Below are 21,225 nucleotides of genomic sequence, written 5' to 3'. Positions count from 1 at the left end.
TGGGGCTTATACACACTGATATTATGCCCTGATCTTTCCAGGCACAGGTTTCCGTATCTAAGCACCCCAAGCTCTGTATCTGAGCACCCCCCCCTTTTTTTTGCTCTGGAGCTTTCCACATGAAAACCCACCCTTTAATGCTGAATCAGAGCAAATGGCAATTGGGGTTTTCCACAGATTGCTGTTTGTTCTGATTGAGCATTAAAGAGCAGGTTTTCACGGGGAAAGCTCCAGAGGGGAAAAAGGGGGGTGCTTGGACTCAGAGCTTTAAAACGCAGACCTGTGCCTGGAAAGTGCAGAGAAAAGGTAAGTGTGGACAAGCCCTTACGGAGTTACGTTAGCTATAGGGCAAGACAATCAGTAGAATGCTTTGAGCATTCTTCTTGAAATAGTCTGGAGTCAACTGTAAGTTTATGTAGTTTTGCAGCCAGACAAGTGCCTCAAATGCCATCTATTCCAGAAGCCTTGGAAAACTTCTTAATCTGCCTGGATGTGGAATAGTAGCAGAGGGAGTTTGTCCCAAGGATAAGCTTTCTGAGTTAGAGAAGGAGAGCAGGGCTACTTCCTTAGGTAGACAAAATGTTGGCTTAACTGGCTCCTGTGCTCCTTTTGTAGAGGTTTGTGGCAAGATGTCTCCTGGTTTGCCTGTGAATTCAGTCTTCTCTCCTCTGTTAAGGGGCGCTGAGACCTAGGCTGGATGTTTTGCATGAGCCATCAGTAGTCAGTCTTATACTGGCTGGTTATTCCCAATCACTTCTGTGGTTCTCAGCCTAATATTGTATGTCTTTCCTAAACCCTCTTGTGTACTTTTTGTTCAGGTGGAGGTTGCTGGGTCCATAATGTTGTTGGTCCCTATATTACTGGATGCCATGGGGGAAGATGGTAACAGGATCTAACTGGCTGGCCCATTTTTTTTATTGATTTAATACTTTGCTTTGTTTTCTGATTATAGATTATTTCTCTTTGTTTTTGTCTGCAATATCAAACGCAGACAAACAAACGCAAGACCACTTGGTATGAAGATGGTACGTTTCCTATACCCTGTGCATCAAATGAAACCATGTTATCACGCAAGATTAGCCATTTGTATCTCCAAATTAAGAAGCATTTGGATAGCACATGCATCTGATACAGAGGCTGGAAAAGGAGAGAAAGAAATTGGTGCCATACATTTCCAAATGAAAAGCTTTGGTTTCATTAAAATGGCTTGTTGTACCGCCTAATGAATGGGCTGGTGATGTCTCTTATGTTTCTCTACAGCTGTCTCAATCATTAGAATCGGGCCTTGAGGTCTACAGATTTTCTCAAGACCTAATCTCTCACCTGTATTAACAGTGGCAGCTGTGAGAGCGTGAAGAGGCAAGCAAGAGGAAGTGAGAGACACCATGTACATGCACACAAGCACGCGCGCACACACATGCAATGGGCAAAGGCAATTCCACGCGATGAAAGCAGCAGGTCTGACTCCTGATTGCAATAAAGGTTAAAAACACAAGCCAGAAACAACAGGTTTTATTGACGATCTCTCTCTCTTTGTATGTATGCATGTATCACATTCCCCTCTCACACTCTCATATTGGGTGCAATCCAATGCATATGTATGAGGAAAGTTGTACAGTGGTACCTCGGGTTACATACGCTTCAGGTTACAGACTCCGTTAACCCAGAAATAGTACCTCGGGTTAAGAACTTTGCTTCAGGATGAGAACAGAAATCATGCAGCGGCGGCAGCAGGAGGCCCCGTTAGCTAAAGTGGTGCTTCAGGTTAAGAACAGTTTCAGGTTAAGAACGGACATCCTGAACGAATTAAGTACTTAACCCGAGGTACAACTGTACTGCAAAGGCTGCAAAGTTGTAATGACACCAGTCTCCAGCAAGCCATAGGCATTTAACCTCACACTCTAAAAGTGCGACAGATCTTTTGGGGTGTCAGTATTATTCTTATTAAATTTATATACACTGATACCTTGGTTTAAGAACAGCTTAGTTTATGAACAACTTGGGTTAAGAACACCACAAACCCAGAAGTAGGTGTTTTGGTTTGTGAACTTCGCCTTGGAATAAGAACATGTTCCGCTTCCTGTTGAGTGTGTTCCATTTGTAAATTGAGTCCCCTGCTGCTATGGGAAAGCACACCTTGGTTTAAGAACGCTTTGGTTTAAGAACAAACTTCTGGAACAGATTAAGTTCGTAAACCAAGGTACCACTGTACCACCCTTCATCTGAAGATCACAGGGTAGTTTACAGTATAAAAACAAAAATGCGTAACATAATAACAACAACAAAATCCCAAAAACAATATAACTGGTATCTTGGAGGATGAGCAATGGGGTATTCGCAGACAGACATGTGTGTGCGCACACACACACACACTACATTCCAAGTTTAAGTCGCAATAACAGTACTGAACAGGAAGACAGGAAATTTGCTTTCCTACAATAGAGAGTGGGTTCCACCACTGGGGTTTAATCATGGGTACCCAGTTGTACTGGTTTTAAGTGAACTATTAAATATGAAGCTGGTGCCTATCAGTAACCATATTGTTCAATGTTCAAAATATGAAAATAGGGACATGGCTGTAATACCCCCCCCAATTCTCATACCAAGGAATAATGTCCCATTATACATTGCTGAAAGCGCCAGTTTGTCTGCTTCATTTAGCCTTCCTTGACTCTGCAATAGCATGCCCTCCATTAATTTAAAAGCCAAGGGAGTGTTTGTTCTTTCCATTTAAGATATATTAGACAAACAAAAGAGTCTGACAATATACTATCACAGTACAAAGCATGTAGTGTGTGAAATGGCAAGCTGTGCACTGCATGATGCCTTAGTGGTCCTCATAAATCTAACTTCTAAAGACCCTGGATGGGGAAAGCAGATTCTGAACCCTGAAGAATGACAACCCTAGCAAGTAGCTCTAGCATTCTTTATACAAAGTGATCCCAAATGGAAAAAAGGGAATGGAAATATGCACAGTAATTTGTCAGAGACTGGTAACAAAAAATGGGTACTATTATTAGTAAATAGGGCCACAGGAAGTCACTAATGCCTAATGGTCATTATAGGGTCTTATTGTCCTACACAGCAATTCAGTTTTCAGATTTGGGATGAAAAATAAATTTAATCCTTCAGATTATCTATCTACAAAAAAAACCCCTACACTTAAATATTCCTTTAAAAAATATACCACCTCTTGTCCTCTGTGCTTGCATTAACCCTATTTTCACAAACACATATACCACAACTGAACACAGACATCATTTAGGCTGAAATCCTTTGAACGTGTATTTGGGAATAAGATCCATTTAAGTCAGTGGGCTTATTTATGAGTAAATAGATATAGGATTGGATTGTACAGTCCACAATATTTTACTTTCCCATGAATTATGGGCAAACTCTGTCCAGAATATGTTTCTATTCCTGAATAGCTTCCAAAGCTATTAGGCAAACCATTTTCTGATTTTCTATTTAATTTATAATAGTAGAGAAAAATGATTCTAAAAATATACTATTCGATTGGCATAAGACCAACCTCTGCGCTAAAATGTGTAGCAGTATACTGGGTGAAAAATTTAACACCACTCTCAAAAGCTTATTCTAAGCAATTCCTACAACTTTCGGATCCACTTACAATGGACAGAACTGCTGAAATATGAATAGTCTGTAAATACTGTACACTACTGGCAACTCTATATGTCTATAGCAGAAAGAGGGACATGAGTGAAAACTGTCACAGTGATTAATCCAGCTGGACCTTCTCTCCCCACCCCTCTCAGGACCACCTACCATCAAGTTTCAGGAGTGAGAAGGACTTGGGCAGACTAAACCTCAGATCCTACTCCACCTGAACTTTCCCACTCTTGCCCCACCAGGGGCATGTACAACCAATGTTCTGTGGGAAGGATCCTAGAAGACAAAGGATGGGAAACTTGTGATCCTCCATAAGTTGCTGGATCCTGACCCACATCATTTTGGCCATTGGCCATGCTGGCTTGGGTTGGTTTGAGTTGGAGTTCAACAATATCTGACTATTCCCACCACATCACAGGGCCATGTATCATCAACTGTCCTGTGGGAAGGAGCCTAATAACTTTTTATATGTTGACATTGCTTAGTATGGCTTTAAAAATGTGATTGAATGATACTTGGAAGGACTGTATCATGAACGGTTGATATAAATATTTTAAATAAGCAAACAAATTAATACATAATCTGCAAATGGCACAATTCTCCAGTCATCAATTCAATTTTTCAGTTTCAAATTCTACTTCTTTGTGGAAAACAGGAACTACCAAAATAGCATACGGCATAAGCAGATTGATTAAGTCAGAAGTAGAGCAGAGGGATCAGATTATACCCCTTTGAGAATGGAAAGGACAATCAAGACTAAAAAATGAATTAAGCTCAAAACAAATTCATATTTGCTCAATTGCACATTGTAACAACATTACTTTGTGAGATCAGTTCCGTTCAGCTTTGTCTTAATTTATAATTGCATCCAGTACAAACATAGCAGTTTTCCTTGCAATGTAGACTCTAGGAACTCATATAGCAAATAGTTCACCTGTAAGACAGCATTTTTATTTTTTTTTTGCAACCCAGACCACTTGAGGGGGGGAAAACAGATCATTTATCAAATGCAGAGTTGTCATTCCTCTTCTGGTGTGTGGCAGGGCTCTAAAACTAATCCTAAAACCAGTTCACTTGGAAGCCAGAAGACTGAGGCTGGATTCATGTTTATTAGAAGCATGACAAAGTACTGTATAGTAGGACTGCACTCCTAATCTCCCCCCACCCCGCTGAAAACTGTTCATGCCCTAGTCATTTGCCATTCACCTACTTGACTATTTCCAACTCTTTCCCACAAAAGATTAACATCCCAAGATACTTTTCCAACAGCAGAAGTCAGTGTCTTTATATGCTGCTATTTTTCCCTTCATGGATGGAAAAGGGGGAGGGGGCTGATTAGAAAAGTGGTAGAAGGTAAACACGTTAAACAGCTCCTCCCGCCTTCAATGGATTAAGCACGCCTTCTGTCTGTTCATGATGAAAGTCTCTTTCAGCTGCTTCTCTTGAAAAAAAAAATGTAAGGAGACGTACACATTTTCCCTGGGTAAAGTCTGCTTTGTGCTTAAGTGTGTGTAACTGCATTTTCACACATTATATTCCATCACCCCTTGTTTTACTCCATGTCCATGTCATAAAGAGCCAGTATAGTCCTGATTCCCCCCACCTTAATTGAACCAAAGAGGCAGCACATGTTGAAAACCTCTTTGTCGCGTTTGTTTCATTAAATAATTAGAATAACTGGCAAGGGGTGGGTGTCATTTCTGCTTACATCTCTGTAAAAGCTTTGCTTTTGCACACGAAAGTCAAAGAACAGGAACCAGCGAATGTATATGACACCCAACTGATAATTAAATTCTTGTTTAGCTAGAAGGGTTCCTATACCTCCATGGGCTGCCTGATGACAAGTAGGTCTCGTTTTTGTTAATGCCCTTGATGCTTTAGGGAGACAAGGACTGTTGGCAATGATGCAGGCCAGGCTGCTGAATTAGTGTGAGATCTGCAACTCTGAAAATCTCTTTTAAATGCCTAATGATTAATCAGTTATTTGCTTCCGAAATAAATAACCTTAGGAGTTAGGGCAGGCTGATGAGAAAATGCCTAGATCTCCTTGGAATTAATTAACAGGGAGGAAAGGATTATATCAACAGAAGAAATACAACACAGAAAAACCCCATGCAATGATTGCATCCTCACTGGAAACTGCAATTTCTGGGGCAGAAATTCTACAGGTGTTCAGTGGGAACATGAGAGCTCGGCAAGCATAGCTCAGCTTGTGGCAACAGAAGCTCACATGTCACAATGGAAAAGGTGTCACTTACCACTTAAGCCTCTGTGATCTCTGTCTGAATGACAAATGTGCTTGGTACCACTTTTTGCATTGTAGGCACTGACTGGCCTCTGTTTGCCTCCCATTGGGTTCTGCAGCTATGTGTAGGGGCCAGATTTGCTCTGTGGCTAAACAGTGGCAAAATATCTCATGGGATTCCAGTGCCATACTTTAAATTAGTTCAAGAACCATATCATAGTCAAGCTTTTTGGTAACTGTCCCTCATGCATCACCATTACCAAAATGAGGCAGCGCATCACCAAATAAAAAGAGAAGTAAACTTTACTTGTGCTAAATTGTATGTATAAATACAAATTTAGAAATAATTGCTATAATTTAAAAAGAAATGTAATACATTTGACCTAGACTGTGACCAGGTGGTGTGTGTGCCTGCTCAGCCAGCTGAGCACATGCTTTAAAGCAGATTTTGACCAGAAAGCCTTTCAGCTAGAGAACTCTTTCAGGTAGCCCTTCAAATAGGGAATTGTCCTCTGTAAAGTTGGAAATATGGCCTGCTAACCGAGTCTTAAAGTATTAGGTAGTATCACTCTAGGGTGAAATCTACTACGTATGTAGTGTGGTTTTGTGAGAGAAGGAAACAATACACTTTAAGGGGGGGTCATGCCAGCATAGGTCTAGTGCAACATTCACCAACCTAGTGCTATCCAAATGTTTTGGACTACAACTCCCATCAGCCTCAACCAGCATTGTGGGAGTTGTAGTCCAAAGCATCTGGATGGCACCAGGTTGGTGAGCACAAGTATATTTTTCAAGTATAGTAGATCAACTGTTGATTATTCCCTTAAGGTGGAAACCTAGGAAGCTGCCTTATACCACGTTAGACCATTGGTCCATCCAGCTCTGTATTATCTGCACTAAGCACCCTGAGACAGTATTGTCTTAGTGACTGGCTGCAGCTCTCCAAGATTTCAGGTATCTCTACTTAGAGATTCTGAGGACTGAATCTGGAAGCTTTTGCATGGAAAACAGATGTTCTGCCATCGGGATATAGCCCTTCCCAATAGCAGGGCTAAGTTTCCCAATTCCTCCTTCCCTCTCTTCCCTTGGCTTAAAAGAAATCCCATGGCGTGCTTATCAAACAAGCCATATTCAGAAGGTGTGTTGAATGAAGGAGAAGGGGAATGCTTGCCTTGGGAAATGTAGGATACCAAATCACATATACTGCTTGTACGTGTGTAAGTTCTGCACGCACAGGAAAGCCAGGGCAGGGGCAGGAGCGGCAGATAACATGGAGCTCAGGAACAGGAAGCGTGATCATGCTTACTTTTTAATGTGTTCATTGTACACACTTTCTGAACATCGTAATATGGCTACTGTTGGTACTAAAGGAATGCTTATAATATTAAGTAGGGTTATTTAATTTCTTTGTCACATTTTTCTGCTTTCCTATCAATGAGTACAAGGGAATAGTGTGTATACATGAGGTTATCTCATAATATCTTTTTATTGAGAGGTTCTTTTAATCTGCTAATGGGAATACAGCTGTTTCCCAGTGACAGAATGCCCCTTAGGAAGTGGGAGTAGCATTCTCTTATGAAGAGTGTTCAAAGGAGGGAGTGAAGGAGGAGCTGCCATTGTCCTTTTAGCACCTGGCTGGAAGCAAGAACTTCTCGCTTCCAGGAATGCATTTAATTATTCATTGAACTGTAGGCTAGACTTAAGTAATAGCCGCCAACATTGCATGAAGGTAAATCAATTTTAAAAGCACACCTGCAGAATGGAGAGAAAATACTGGCAGTTTTTAATTGTAATGCATTCTCACAAACTATAGTGGGGATTAAACTAGGTCCAGTTTTTGTGAACATACATTCTGATTTTTGTGTGTGAGGAGGTTATAAAACAATCAGCATTCGTCCTGATTTCATCTTGAGTTGCATGCATGGTGGCTACATGTCTTCCCATTAATCAATCATTTATCCCACATGTTTAGTGTATATCCTTGTCACTTTCCTAACCCACAAAAGTCTCTTGTGCAATCTCTTCAATTGTGAAAGCCTAAATTTCTGGTATGTAATTGAATTCCTTCCACAAAATAGTTACAGTCTGGAAGCAACTCAAATGTGTGCTGTATTCCTACAGGGACATGAAGAGACTACAAGGGGATATGCATTCTGGTGACTGTTTATGCATTTTTTTGATTGCATAATGCTGGAGAGAATTATAGGTAGTTTCAAAGAGGGAGCCCCGCTCACAATGTATGCATTTTTGTCTCCAGTAAACAGGTTGTGAAGCTTTTTTCTTTCAAAATACAACAATACATATTGTCAGGAGCCGGTGTCAAGAATAAATCATATGGTGAAAGTGAAGTTAACTCTTTATAAAAAGAAACAAAGTCGGCTCAAGAGTGCCGGGCTTAATGAGTAGGTCTTGCCACTCTGAGGCAGTTGTCAATGCTGAAGGTCCCTGCCTTCCCACAGCTGCCTAAATCTCCTCCTTCCCTGGGTTCTTCCCAAGCAATCTGAGACTACAATGACAAGCTTGTCTCTGCTCCTGCCTCTACATACCTCTTCTAGTCCTGGGAGATCCGGGCAGAAGAGAACTTGTCGCAGCAGGAGGGGGAGACACCCTGGTTTCTTCACCAGCCTGATTCATCTCTGCCTCTGACCACTCACTGTTGTCCCACCACCAATCCCCCGGCTCTGAGCCGTCTTCTCTTGGGAGTTCCGCAGCTGGTGCCTTCCACCATTCCTCTGTGTACAGCCATTATGAATGAATGCCATTATGTCATCAAAATAATTTATGCAACATCATGACACTAAACTGATAGCCTAGTAAGGTGATCCTGAAACTGCAGGAAAACACATGATTCCTGTGTAACTTCACCAATTTAAAACCGCTGATTGTACCCCACCAAGAAGTGCAGATTGCTTTCTAACAGATCTGCTTCTGACCTTGGGTTGTTTTACAAAATTAAAATTAAAACCCTCTATGAAGTCTGCTTTGTCCTTTAGCCCTCAAACTCCATAGGGGAGCTTTCTAAAGAAAAACAGAAGTTCTGCTTACAACCAATCCAAGGAGCGCAGCTAATCTTTTCAAGCCATTAACACAGTAGGATTCAGAGGCTGAAATGGTTGTGTCATACGCTGGTCAGATGGAATAATCGCATGTGATGTTGCTTCCGAAGGCAAGCTTTATTTGATCAGGGAAACCATTTGGTGAGATTTTAGGATGGATTTATGAATGTGAAAGCCATGGGCATAAACATCTAACCACCTTGACTTTCTTTTTAAATGAAAGTATCCAGGATGATTTGTGAGGAACTCTATCTATATTTTATTTGTTTATTTATTTGTAGCTCACTCCTGAGCTTTGAAGCTTAGCTGGTAGCTTAAATCTTTAAAATAATACAAACCAGAGAACATTAAAACAAAGCACCAGAACAAATCCATTTAGCAGGTAAAAATTATGAATAAACAACTTAAAGACCTGGCAGAATAAGAAGGTTTTGGCTGGCTGGCTACATGTCATCAGTGAAGGTACTAACTGAATCTCTGACAGGAAGGAATTCCAGAGTTGGGGTGCCACAAGCAATAAGACCCTGTTAGCCATCTCAGCTAACTGTATGCCTGCTGGTGACAGCATCTAGATGCATAGTCTCACCATGTAGGTAGAAAGAATAATGCATGTTCAGGCAGAATGCAGGACATGGTTCAATTTCGAGGCAGGGGGACAAGATTAGAAAACTGAACCCCAAGAGGCGCTCCATTCAAGGACGTATTTCAATAAACTATTTCCTACCACCAACTGAGGGTCCTTCTTCCTCCCCCTCCCATTTTTGATGCTGCCTCCATATTATTATTTTTTAAATAGTACCATATTTTACCCAATTTATGCATCTCTGTTTAAGAAGAATTATGGTGATTCCTTTAGGGGCAAACAGAATTTGGAATCATTCTTTGTTTCTCACTTTTTCTATTTTATACTGTAGTATTTAACTTGGGAAATTTTATTTATTTATTTACTTTTCATTTGAAGAGCTTTGTCTTTGGTCAAACTGAGAAAACAAACACAAATTTTCTATTACAGAGAAATCTGTTACTGAGTCTGAATGTTACTTTTAGTAAGCAGAGCAGCATGAGCCTTGGGCCGGAAATAGCCAGGCCGTAAGACCAGAGACCCAATATGGTTGATTTAATACTAATGTATTTAATCCAGTTTGGAGTGCATCCATTTAAAGAAGCTGTACAATTGACCCCTCACCTATAACATGCTTGGAAATTACCTCTGAATAAACTGATAAGGGGTAAACTTCCCCCAGGTACGAAAACCCAAGTGGAGTGCAGTGATAGGTGCATGTGTGGCTCAGTTTGCCACAGGCTAGAGAAAACAACAGAATTGTATAGATATGTCCTCTATTTTGAGTTCAAAAGACAGGGGAAAAGAGACAGACTAGCATCCATCATGCTGCAGCATTGTATTTCTCTGGCTTCAACACACAGAGGGCACCTCCAGACTATCAGCATTTTGCAGGAGGGATTCAAGCATGTACTGGGAAATCTGGGTTTGCTCAATAACAGTGGATTAAACTGTTTGGTTGCCCAAGGCAACAAATTCTCTCTCTCTCTCTCTCTTTCTTTCTTTCCTTCTTTCTTTCTTTTAAAAATGACTTTTTGCAGTTTGGAAAGTGACAGGGAAATACTTTGAAAAGTGTGGGATGAATGAATAACAGGAAGACATATAAACACCTCAAAAACAAATCAGGATGAATGCTCACTGTGGTATAGGTAAAGGTAAAGGGAACGCTAACCATTAGGCCAACTCTGGGGTTGCGGCGCTCATCTCGTTTTATTGGTCGAGGGAGCCGGCGTACAGCTTCTGGGTCATGTTGCCAGCATGACTAAGCTGCTTCTGGAGAACCAGAGCAGCGCACAGAAACGCCATTTACCTTCCTGCCAGAGTGGTACCTATTTATTTACTTGCACTTTGACATGCTTTTAAACTGCTAGGTTGGCAGGACACTGTGGTATAACTTACCTGCAAATACATCTGAAGAAAAGCTCAACAAAGAACGGATATAATTTAACCTATGTATAAGTTTGTGCAAGCATATCAGGATGAATGCTTAATAAACAGGTGGCCTGAACAGTCCAGAATTAATATAAAAGCCATGTACTTCATCTTATTTTCCCTGACATTATACCTTGGAAAGGGAGTCCCATGACTGACAATTGCACCTCATTGCATTTCCCCATCTGTGGATTAGGATGGCTACTTATGTATCACACCAACTGAGGATATGCATCACTTTTTTAAAAAAGTGCAAAGTACAGTACGGTAGGGATTTGGCTAATATTTGCACATGCTGATTTATACATATAGAGGCAAATTTAGAAATAGCTACTATAATTTAAATAGAAACACAATACATCTCACCATACTGAAAAAGACTGTATGCAGGTAACTTGTCTGCCTGCTCAGTCGACAGTCCAAGTGCTAGTCATTGATGGGCAACTTCAAGGCCCCTATTCTTCCTTCTTTATCTTTGCACTGGCTGAGCAGCCCTTCCAATAGAAGTCTCCTTCAAATAGAGAGCTGCTCTCTGACAACCCTTCTCATAGACTCTACCATAGGACGCATGTCTAAGTATCTCATTGCATTTTCCAAAACAGGGGATGGAAAGATAGCCTTGTGAATGTGAAGCAGTGGAGAAGTATATGGATAGGAAGGCACAGTAGAGACCAGCTGTCCCAAAACACTTATTTACATGGGCAATTGAAAAGTTCCCTTTTTCATTAGATCAAATTAAAAACATGAAGTATGGATGGGGAGCAGGAAACATGAAGTATGGAAGGGGAGCAGGAAAAAGGCAGCCAGAAGGCAACTTTAAGCCCTACAACAATGCAATGTGTTGACACTGACACATTTTATGGCAACTTGAGTTTCTTTGGGGGACACAATATTGTGAGCTAGGCACATATGCTGTAAAGCAATGATTAGGATCACAACTGCTGAGCCCTAGCTAATCAGCATGAGAAAAGGGGGGGCTGCATACATCTCTGCCTGGCTACAGAAGAGAGAGCATAAGAATCCAAAATGCAAAAAGGGGCCCGACTGAAAAAGTTGTGCATGTCTAGTCTGCAAACAGTGAACGCCAGAGAGCAATTCACTTACTCATACACTGCAATTCTGTTATAATTCTAACCCTACAGGGTTTAGGATTTATAGTCTCCAAAACAGCTTCTCTTAATACACCCACATTCTCCTTCCAGGCATGGCTGCTCCCATGGCTGCCTGCTTCAAATCAACACATTCAGCAGCAGCAGCAGCAGCAGTAGCAGCCTGCCAAAGAGACTTAACTTGAAAATAAATTCCTTCTTCCACCTGCAGCTCTTTTTAATACAATGCATCTTTTAGGGTCTGGCCAGTTAAGTGATAAGCCTAGAGAGGAGTGCAAGTAAGATATACAGTAGATATTTGCAGTGCTTTTTTTCTTAAAAAAATGTTTAGGAGTACTCTCATTTTGACTCAAGAAAATAGCCATCTTATAGTTCAAATCAGGAAAAATAAATACAGTAAATGGACAAAGGTATAAAGATTCACAAAATGTTTAGGGGTATGCGTACCCCTGCATACCCCCAGAAAAAGCACTTGATATTTGTCTTAACTAGTGTCAGGGACTGGCATGGCTCTGACAAGTATGTGACAGATGGAGGCAAAGGAAGCTGACCCAGGAGACACACCTTAGGAGCTGCTGCAAGTGTGTGCTTTTTTCAACAAAGAATTAACTATCTGCCATTTGCCTTCTTGGCTGGGTGTGTGTAGGACACCTAGCTAGGGCTTAAATAGAGCCTAAATTACACGGGCGTGAAACGAAATGCACCTTCCCAAACACTTATGCTTGCATAAACACCATGTGCATAGTTTAATATGTTGCCAATATTCCCATGATTGCCTGCAAAGAAATTCAGTGGTCTTTGCACATGGTCTTCAAGCATGTTTTGCACCAGCTAATTTTAGCATTGTTTTATAACTTTACTGGAAGCATAAGGGTCTGCATCTGAGACGCAGTACAGGGAAACCAAGTGCTCTACTGAGCTATATTGTACTCCTTTCTGAAAGGGGATGTGACAGATTGAAAGAAGAATTCCTCCCTGAGTTTGCAATGTACTGAACCCTATTGTGAGCAATAGTTTCTCTAGTTCTTCATGAGCACAAATGCGTTCCCTCTATTACTGTTGGGAAGGAAGTCAAGCTCCAAGGTTCACATCCAGTGAAGTGGTTCCTATGTTGCACATGATTTGTTGCAAATTAACTGTGCCCAGAGACTCCTCACAGAATCTTGGTGAAGCTCACACTTAACAAGAGAGGCATTCCTTAGCTGTAACTGGGATCAGAGTCAAGGCCAGAGTATTTATACATATGACACATTTCACACCAACAATGATTGCCTGGTGTTAATTAGAACACCAGGAAGGGAGCTATTGTTCTTTCATTTCCCCATTGCTCTCATGAACTGTGCAGTTATATATTTTTAAAACAGGGATCATCATATTGCTGAACAGGAATGAAGCTATGTGTCTGAAATACAGGGGTACAGATATAATTCTATTTTGTGTGTGGGCTACTATGACCCTTGTGAGACATTTCTGGGTGATTGTGTACATGCACATTTAATATATTTTGGTAGAAATGGAACAGAAGAGAAGTAGAATATGTTCATTATTTTTAATTTTTTTAAATTTAATTTATAAAATACCAACAGCTACTAAAAGAAAAGGGACAAAGCCTTCTACAGAACAGTTCTGTAGTTTTCCACAAGCATCACACGCATCAAGTCGAATAAAGTTTTATTTGTTTGTGTTTAACATGGTGTACCAATTTGGATGGTGTGAGCCATCTCATCCAAGTTGCTTCAATTAAATAAATCACTCTAAGGCTCTTTAACACTGGTCATAGTCTTTCTAAACAAAAAGATTTTAAAATGAACAAAATGAAGGTAGCCTGTTCACTGAGGACAGCTCATTCTTCCCATACTGATATTTAAACTCCAGCTATGAACACTTATAAAAAAATTCCTCCTCTCAATTTCTCCCCAGCTTTTGGAAATCCAAATTAGAATTCCAACATGGAACCAGCACAGCAACAATTATTTACTGTTCCTATCATCATCATCATCATCATCATCAATACTACTACTACTACTACTACTACTACTACTACTACAGAATATTGTGCAGGGGCACTGTTAATGCACAGTGTGTCAGATAATTTGGTTCCTTAATGTTATCACTGTCCCCCTTTGCATTACCAAAAAACATAAGGCAACCATAAATCATCCCAAGTTTCCTTTTTTGTTTTACCGAACAGAACATGTACATTGGTTACAAATATGGGATTGAATCCAAATGATCTGAAGGAAAGGAAAGCTCCACCAAACTGCATGTGTTCCAATTATGAAATTAAACAATTTAGTTTTAATTCTATTTCCTTCTATTTAAACTGGATTCTGAAGGAGTAAAAGGCAGGGCAAAGTGAACTTGAGCAATAAAGGAAGAGCCATAACTCAGTAGCAGAACTTGTGCATTGCATGCATAAGGTTTCCAGTTCAACCCCAGCATTTCCACGTAGATGTCTGATCCCAGACAGTTGTTCCCAGACCATACTAAGCTAAGTGATATAAAGCAGCTTCCTCTTTTCCTTTGTAACAAAAAAGGGACATTTGCTTATTCTTACTGCAGGCAGGTATCTGTATATAATGTGCAATGGAGGTTTAACTTTTAAAAGATAAATCAAAATGCAGGATTCTGTGGCCAAATGAACTCTCACAAGACCAGTTTTCAGTGCCACATAACAATTAGCTGATATTCAGGGCTTCAAAACACAGCACAGAGCTCTTTGGGAGGGGCCCTCAATGCCATATTCCTTTGTAATTTAGGAGGCTGGTTAACCACACAACAAGTAAAAAAAAAACTCTTCTTACAAAACAATCAGCTTAAGCAAATAATTTGGAGGGGACACAGTAAATTCTTCTGTTATTTACTGTGCTTATTCCAACTGGATGATGACAAAGCATCTATAAATTATCTTGTCACATAATGTCTACCCAGGGTGATAAAAAGCTGTCATTTCTATTAAAAAGTCATGCCAGAATATTCTACCACTTTGGCAGCTTCTTCCTCTCTTAATCCCAATGGTGGATATGAAGGAGGTAGGAAATTTTCAAGGCAATTTCAAAATAATTTGTCAAGCAACTCAGTACACAGCCTAAGAATGGTCTTCTAGGCTCTTCAAGAATCTTGTGCAAATTCCACCTCCCTGAATAGTTCAGCTTCAAATAGAATCACGCTTTTCCACTTTCTCTCTCATTTTAGAGGCAATGTTCTGCACTGTTAAACAAGTGTTGCATTTCACCACAGTTAGAGCCTTCATTTTTGAAGCAGCCAAATATCACAGTCATCTAGTTACTGCATCCACTGTAAAGGGATTTGGGATGCTTAGGTATTAAGGTTGCTGAAAAAATAAGTACTCAGGGCAGCCCCTAATTGATGCCGTTAATTTTGCCATCTCTATAAATTGTCCCAAGCAAAAAATTAAGAGAGAGTAGGAGTGTGTAGAGATATATATGAAAAATATGGATATGGAAATTAAGTTTAACATAAACATAAAAGGAAAGACTCACAAGGATACAAGCTGATATTATAAAGGATATGACTATTAAGTATAAATAACTGCTAACACAACAAGAAACAATAATACAAATGCCAGTAAGATCTCACATGGGTGAGGAGAAGTTGGGAGGGGGGGAGGGAAGTAGAGGGTGGTACTTAGAAATTTATTGAGAATGTGATATGAAAGCAAAATGACTGTGTTTGCAATTTGAATTATTTTGAATGATTGTGGTTGTAAGTCCCCCCCGCCCCTAGTTTTTACTTCTTTTTCTGTCCCAAAAACTTTAAATAAAATTAAAAAAGAAGTACTGATTATATTTAGCATACTGATAGGTTAAAGCACTTTCTGCAACTAAAACACTCATTCCCAAACTGTAGAACAGGCCACAGAAGTTTACTTGGGGAGAATTCCAAGTGCGTCACAAGAAATAAATAAATTTAATAATAGAAGTGCCTGTCTGGGAGCCCAAAGAAAGCAGCCACAGTTGCAGAGAAGGCTGGCCATCACATTGCTGCTGCTCAGTATTTTGTAACTGTGCTGCATCACATTTGATTAACAAATAGAGGGGAGGGGGGCATGATTGTGCCATTAGACTGTATGCCATTCTTTGTTCAACTGTGATTTGGTCATGGAAGATGTGATGCAAAAGGTGAAAATAAATGACCCATAATTCCTTTACGTGTCCCTTAAAGGTAAAGGTACTCCTGACTGTTAGGTCCAGTCGTGGATGACTCTGGGGTTGCGGCGCTCATCTCGCTCTATAGGCCGAGGGAGTCGGCGTTTGTCTGCAGACAGCTTCCAGGTCATGTCGCCAGCATGACTAAGCTGCTTCTGGCGAAACCAGAGTAGCACATGGAAACGCCGTTTACCTTCCCGCCGGAGCGGTACCTATTTATCTACTTGCACTTTGACATGCTAGGTTGGCAGGAGCTGCGACAGAGCAACGGGAGCTCACCCCGTCGCCGGGATTTGAACCGCTGACCTTCTGATCGGCAAGCCCTAGGCTCAGTGGTTTAGACCACAGCACCAGCCACACACGTGTCCCTTAAAGCCCTTAATTAATTAATTAAAGCCCTACAATTCCATGATTCTATAACAGTACAAACAATCTCTCTTTACAGCTAAAATAATGTATTTACATGCTAAATACATGATTAATCCTCTAATTTAACAGTGTGATAAAGCATGTATTTGAACCTTCCACATACACCATGCTACCCTGCATTACAGATGAGTTTTGGTTCTTGACATATGCATTAATCAATCAGTTCCCCATCTTTTTTTGTTTCCTTCAGAATTTGCATCTAAGGAGCTGACTTTTCAAGATCTGTCGCCAGTTTGTTTTCCAAACCCAAATCCTCACTTTTTGTCTTCCTAATAATCGTCACTGTAATTTTGCTTTTTTATCTCCTTTTGGTTCAAGTGTTCAAGATACTGCAAGCTTTTCTAATCATGTAAAGCAAGTGTTCCTTGCCAAGGTGTTACATAAATAACCCTTCTTGTTTCCTCTGGTATGTGTCATATGGCCACATCACCAGCAAACACTCTACAAAAGAGACTGTTCACTGGAGCCAAACAGCCCATGAAAAATCTGTTATCTCCTCTCTCCTTCCTGAGGTGTCACCAATAACAAACAACATGGCATCTGCTATTTGTTCTTTACTTATTAATGATGAATGATAGACAAGCAAGCTATGAGGTAATAAGGTACTTCCATTCAGACAGATTAGCTTTCCTCATAAACACCCTTCTGCCATTAGTCTCCATACATCTGACATCATACGGAGAGGAAAAGTGACTGGACTAGTGGAGTGGGAGTTACTTGATGCCTTACACAAATTGAGCTCAGGAAAAGGCACCCATGTGGGTCCTGGCTTGGGTTTCACAGGCTCCTGACAACTAGTTTCAGATTCAGTATCAAGAACCAGATCCATATTGCCAGTCAGTGATATTACAGCTATGGACTTGGCCAGTTCAGTCTCCTCTGGCTCTAAGGTCATTTGCAGTGACAACAGAGGGTGGTTGGGAGTGACTACATCAGCTGCATGGATCATTTCTTATTCCAGAGATTGACCAGCAGCAAAATTCCCCAGAACAGTCAGGAAACAATCAGGATCAATGTACAAACAGTCTTAATTGGCCCTTTACCCACGCATCAGTTAGGAACCCTAGTAAGTCTAAACCCTATCAGGTACCATTTTGTTCATGACAACCAAAATTTTGCTAATTTCCTCACCTCAGATTATCTGATGATGCAGGAATACCTGTCTGAACTCCAACAGAATGGAATGCCCAAGTCTCAGGAGATTCCTACTCTCAAGCATCTACCACCTAAGGTGGTTGCCAAACTGCCTATTGGTAGGGATGATTATTACCCAGGAGAAGCCAATATCACTCAAGTTTTTGATCTCTGGTAGAGGTTTTCACTGCCAATATATATGTTTTCTCTGGGCCCTGCCTTTATAGTCATAAGCCATCCACACTGAAGGATGTCCACTACAACTTCCTGCCCAGAGAACCCAAGGGTTTATGCCTTAGCAACCACCAGGCACGTCAATCCCTGACACATCTGTCACTCAAACTGTGCTCCAAATCAACATCACAGTTAGGTAACATGTATGCAAACTGGTTTTCAATTAATGAAAGAGCAAATACATTTTTCTCTAATAAACGTTGGCAGAAATCAGAGCCTACCAAAATATTTATGCTTAATTGGATGAAAACAATGATCAGAGAACATTGTCAAAAGTCAACATTGTTCATTTGATTCTGGCAACAATATACCACATGCAAATGCACAAAGGTTCTCTCGCTACAAGAGCTGTGTATCAGATTTAGATCTAAATGCAAAGCCTTTCCCCATAGCAATTAGAAACACAGGGTGCCACTCCAGTACTCGTTACAAAAGTGAAAAGGCAGAATCAATTTCTGAGAAGCTCACAGCTCTATGTAAAGGCAGTGCTTTTGAAACTGCAGAGGAAAACCAGAAAGCTGGGAGAGTGCAAACAATATTGTGAATCTTGCTAGTAATGAGCCTTACAAGCCATGACGGAGATGGGAGTGGGGCTCCAGGAAAATACAGGAATCATGCAAGGGTTCAAGCAATTCAGGAAGGTGCAAGTAGGTACACAAGGAAGAAGTGGCACAAGAGTTGAGATTAATTTAATGAGATGTATATGGATATGGATAATTAAATGTTTACTGAAATTGACATTAAATTTTTATTTTAAGCACAGTAGGCACAAAACTCTGCACAATTATGTTCACCACTTACCGCCTGCCCTCTACCCTCATACCTTTGCTGACTGACACACCCGCCCTCCAGGTTTTGGGAGGCTCTTATGCAATACACTTTCAGTGTGCCTACCTTCTCACTTGCTTGCTCTTTCTCCGGACCCAAGGCATGCAGCCAGCCAGAGGGAGATGATGATGAAAGTAGAGGCTGTTCCTCCTCCTACAACACCTGCCACTGTTCTCTCAGTCAGAAAGGACAAAGGAGCAGACAAGTTGGAGCAGCAGCACATCCAGAGGACTCCAGGGATTGCAAGTGGAGCTGCTGCCATGACACCCAGTGATGGTGACCCCAATTGCTGGCCCTGCCTACACATCCTCCTTGCCTCTAGTCCTTGCCCATTGTCACTGCTGCTACTTTCTCAATTTTTCTGCTACCCATTCTCACTGCTTGTCCCAATTAAACCATGCAGCTAGAGACTACATGATGCCTTTTCCCAGGAAAGTAAAAGGAGCACAGTCCTACAGTTGCCGTGTATACTCTCTCATGCTCCTTAAGGCCCTGAAATGCTGAAAGAAGCAGCTGAGATTGCCCCAGAGTTCTTCCTCTCCTCCACCTCCAAGGTTCTGATAATGTTCACAAATAACAGCACACTATCTCAACTCAAGGTGCTCCTGAGCCTTTACAGTAGACATTTAATGTGCTATTAAAAGGCAAGTTGTTACTGTGCATGCATGACAGCTAATTAACAGAAGGAAACAGCATTGATAATATAGTTGTGTACAGACAATTGTCAGTCATAAATAATTTCTGGCATTTATCATGGTTGTTTAAAGTTGCTCGGTGTATAGCTTGGATTAATGGGTGCTTCCAAAATGTCATATTTGAATTGAGAGATTTGTAGTGTCTCTGATGAAGACATTATGCACCTTCATTTAAGCAGCAGGCTTGCCTGCCAGAAAACAAGCCAGCAGGGATAATAATCAGGGTATGTTTTCTTTGTAAATTCCAAAATGGTAAAACCTTCTTTCCTGTTTCTTTCTCAAAACAATCTTAATTTGGTCTCTAGCCTGGGAACAGTGAGAACCAAGAACAGAAGGGCTAGGCTGCTGAGTGCAGCGGCACAAGGGATTTTGAAGGGGCAAAAGGTAATGCAAGATTCCTTCCAATACACTTTGTTGTATTATTCCTTCCTCCCCTTTCCCAGAAAGCCCTAGCTGATCTGTCATACTTCACAAATAAACACCCCTGTGGTTATCACTATTGACGACAGGAGTATGAACTCAGCAATGTCAGCCCCTAACAATATATTAGATAGAAGAGACTTCAGTAAAGCTTCACTCCTAAATTCACTTCGTAGGAAGTAAGTCCCATTGGATTTTCTGGGATTTACTTCTGAATTGAGATGAGCAGGCAACTTCCTCCAATCCCTGCCTTAACTTTGATCTAGAAACAATGAAAAAGGGCTGAGTTTGGTGACTGTGGCAAATAATGTGATATTCAAACCAGGTTCAAACCTCTGTTGAGAGTCCACTACAGTACTGTCTTCTTTCCCTAACTTTCATTGAAGCCCAGAGAACTACATTGCCCATGGTCCTCCATGCTGCTTCACATGACCATGGCAGGCTTCCAGGGCTTAAAATAGATCCTTCCTGTCTGGATATGCTGGGTAGAAGGAACACTCACATCAGGTTCGACGGCAGGCACAGCAGAAGTAGATCCAGTTATGGTTGGGCCCTGACTCTGAAGCAGTCTGGGCCCAATACTAATTGGATTTGGTGCCCCAACCCTCCCTTTTTAGGATTCAGTCCTATCATTATTTCTGAGCAAATATACTTGAATAGCATCACTGTCAGTTAATTAAAGGGAAAGGACACAGGACAAACATAAACATAGATTTTCTTTCCACTCAGTATGGAGTTACAGCCACTTCTGGGTCCTTGCTGAAAGCAAGGAATGGGAGACTCCTGTCTGAAACCCTGGAAAGCTGCTGCGAGTCATTATGTACAACACTAAGATAGATAGTCTGACTCAATATGTCAGATTCCCATGCTCCTATTATAATCTGGGTAAGAACTAAAGTGATTCAGAAATGGCTGTATGGGAGAAATCAGTTCTGGGGGAGACCAGCAGAGGAGTCTGGCTAGTTTCACTTTGTAGTTTTGTAGCAGCAGACTGCTAAGTAAAATTTGCTCCTTAATCCTTAATTTGCTTCTTAATCCTCCTTTGCTCCTTAATCTCTGTGGATCATTTATACTCTTGCAGATACTACACCTGTGTTCCTAATGCACCTAAAGGATGTACATATTTGCAAACAACTAAGAAGGTCAGCTTCTCATCCAGCCCCTGCTGATTATACCATGCCCTGGTGCAGATGGAAACTCCTGTTGTGTTGGGACAGAGCAGAGTTTATGTGCCAGGATGAAAAAGATGCTCATGTAGGGTTCACTATATTACATCACTCCTG

General features: G+C 40.9%; 1 protein-coding gene across 36 annotated transcripts in view; it reads right to left on the bottom strand.

Moving 5' to 3' along the window:
- Positions 1–21,225, bottom strand: part of CACNA1C (calcium voltage-gated channel subunit alpha1 C) — a gene marked incomplete at its 5' end in the record, with an annotated part of 496,619 nt that overhangs the window by 222,814 nt on the left and 252,580 nt on the right. Inside the window, one exon of one of the 36 annotated variants that reach the window (XM_083401697.1) lies at positions 18,894–19,318. The exons of the other annotated variants lie outside the window; for them this stretch is intronic. Of the gene's footprint in view, positions 1–18,893; positions 19,319–21,225 lie in introns of those variants that run through there. 36 annotated transcript variants of the gene reach the window in all.

This window comes from Podarcis tiliguerta (assembly GCF_965153285.1).
Source record: "Podarcis tiliguerta genome assembly, chromosome: 10".
Taxonomy (NCBI): Eukaryota; Metazoa; Chordata; class Lepidosauria; order Squamata; family Lacertidae; genus Podarcis; species Podarcis tiliguerta.
This window is presented reverse-complemented; position numbering and strand designations above follow the sequence as displayed.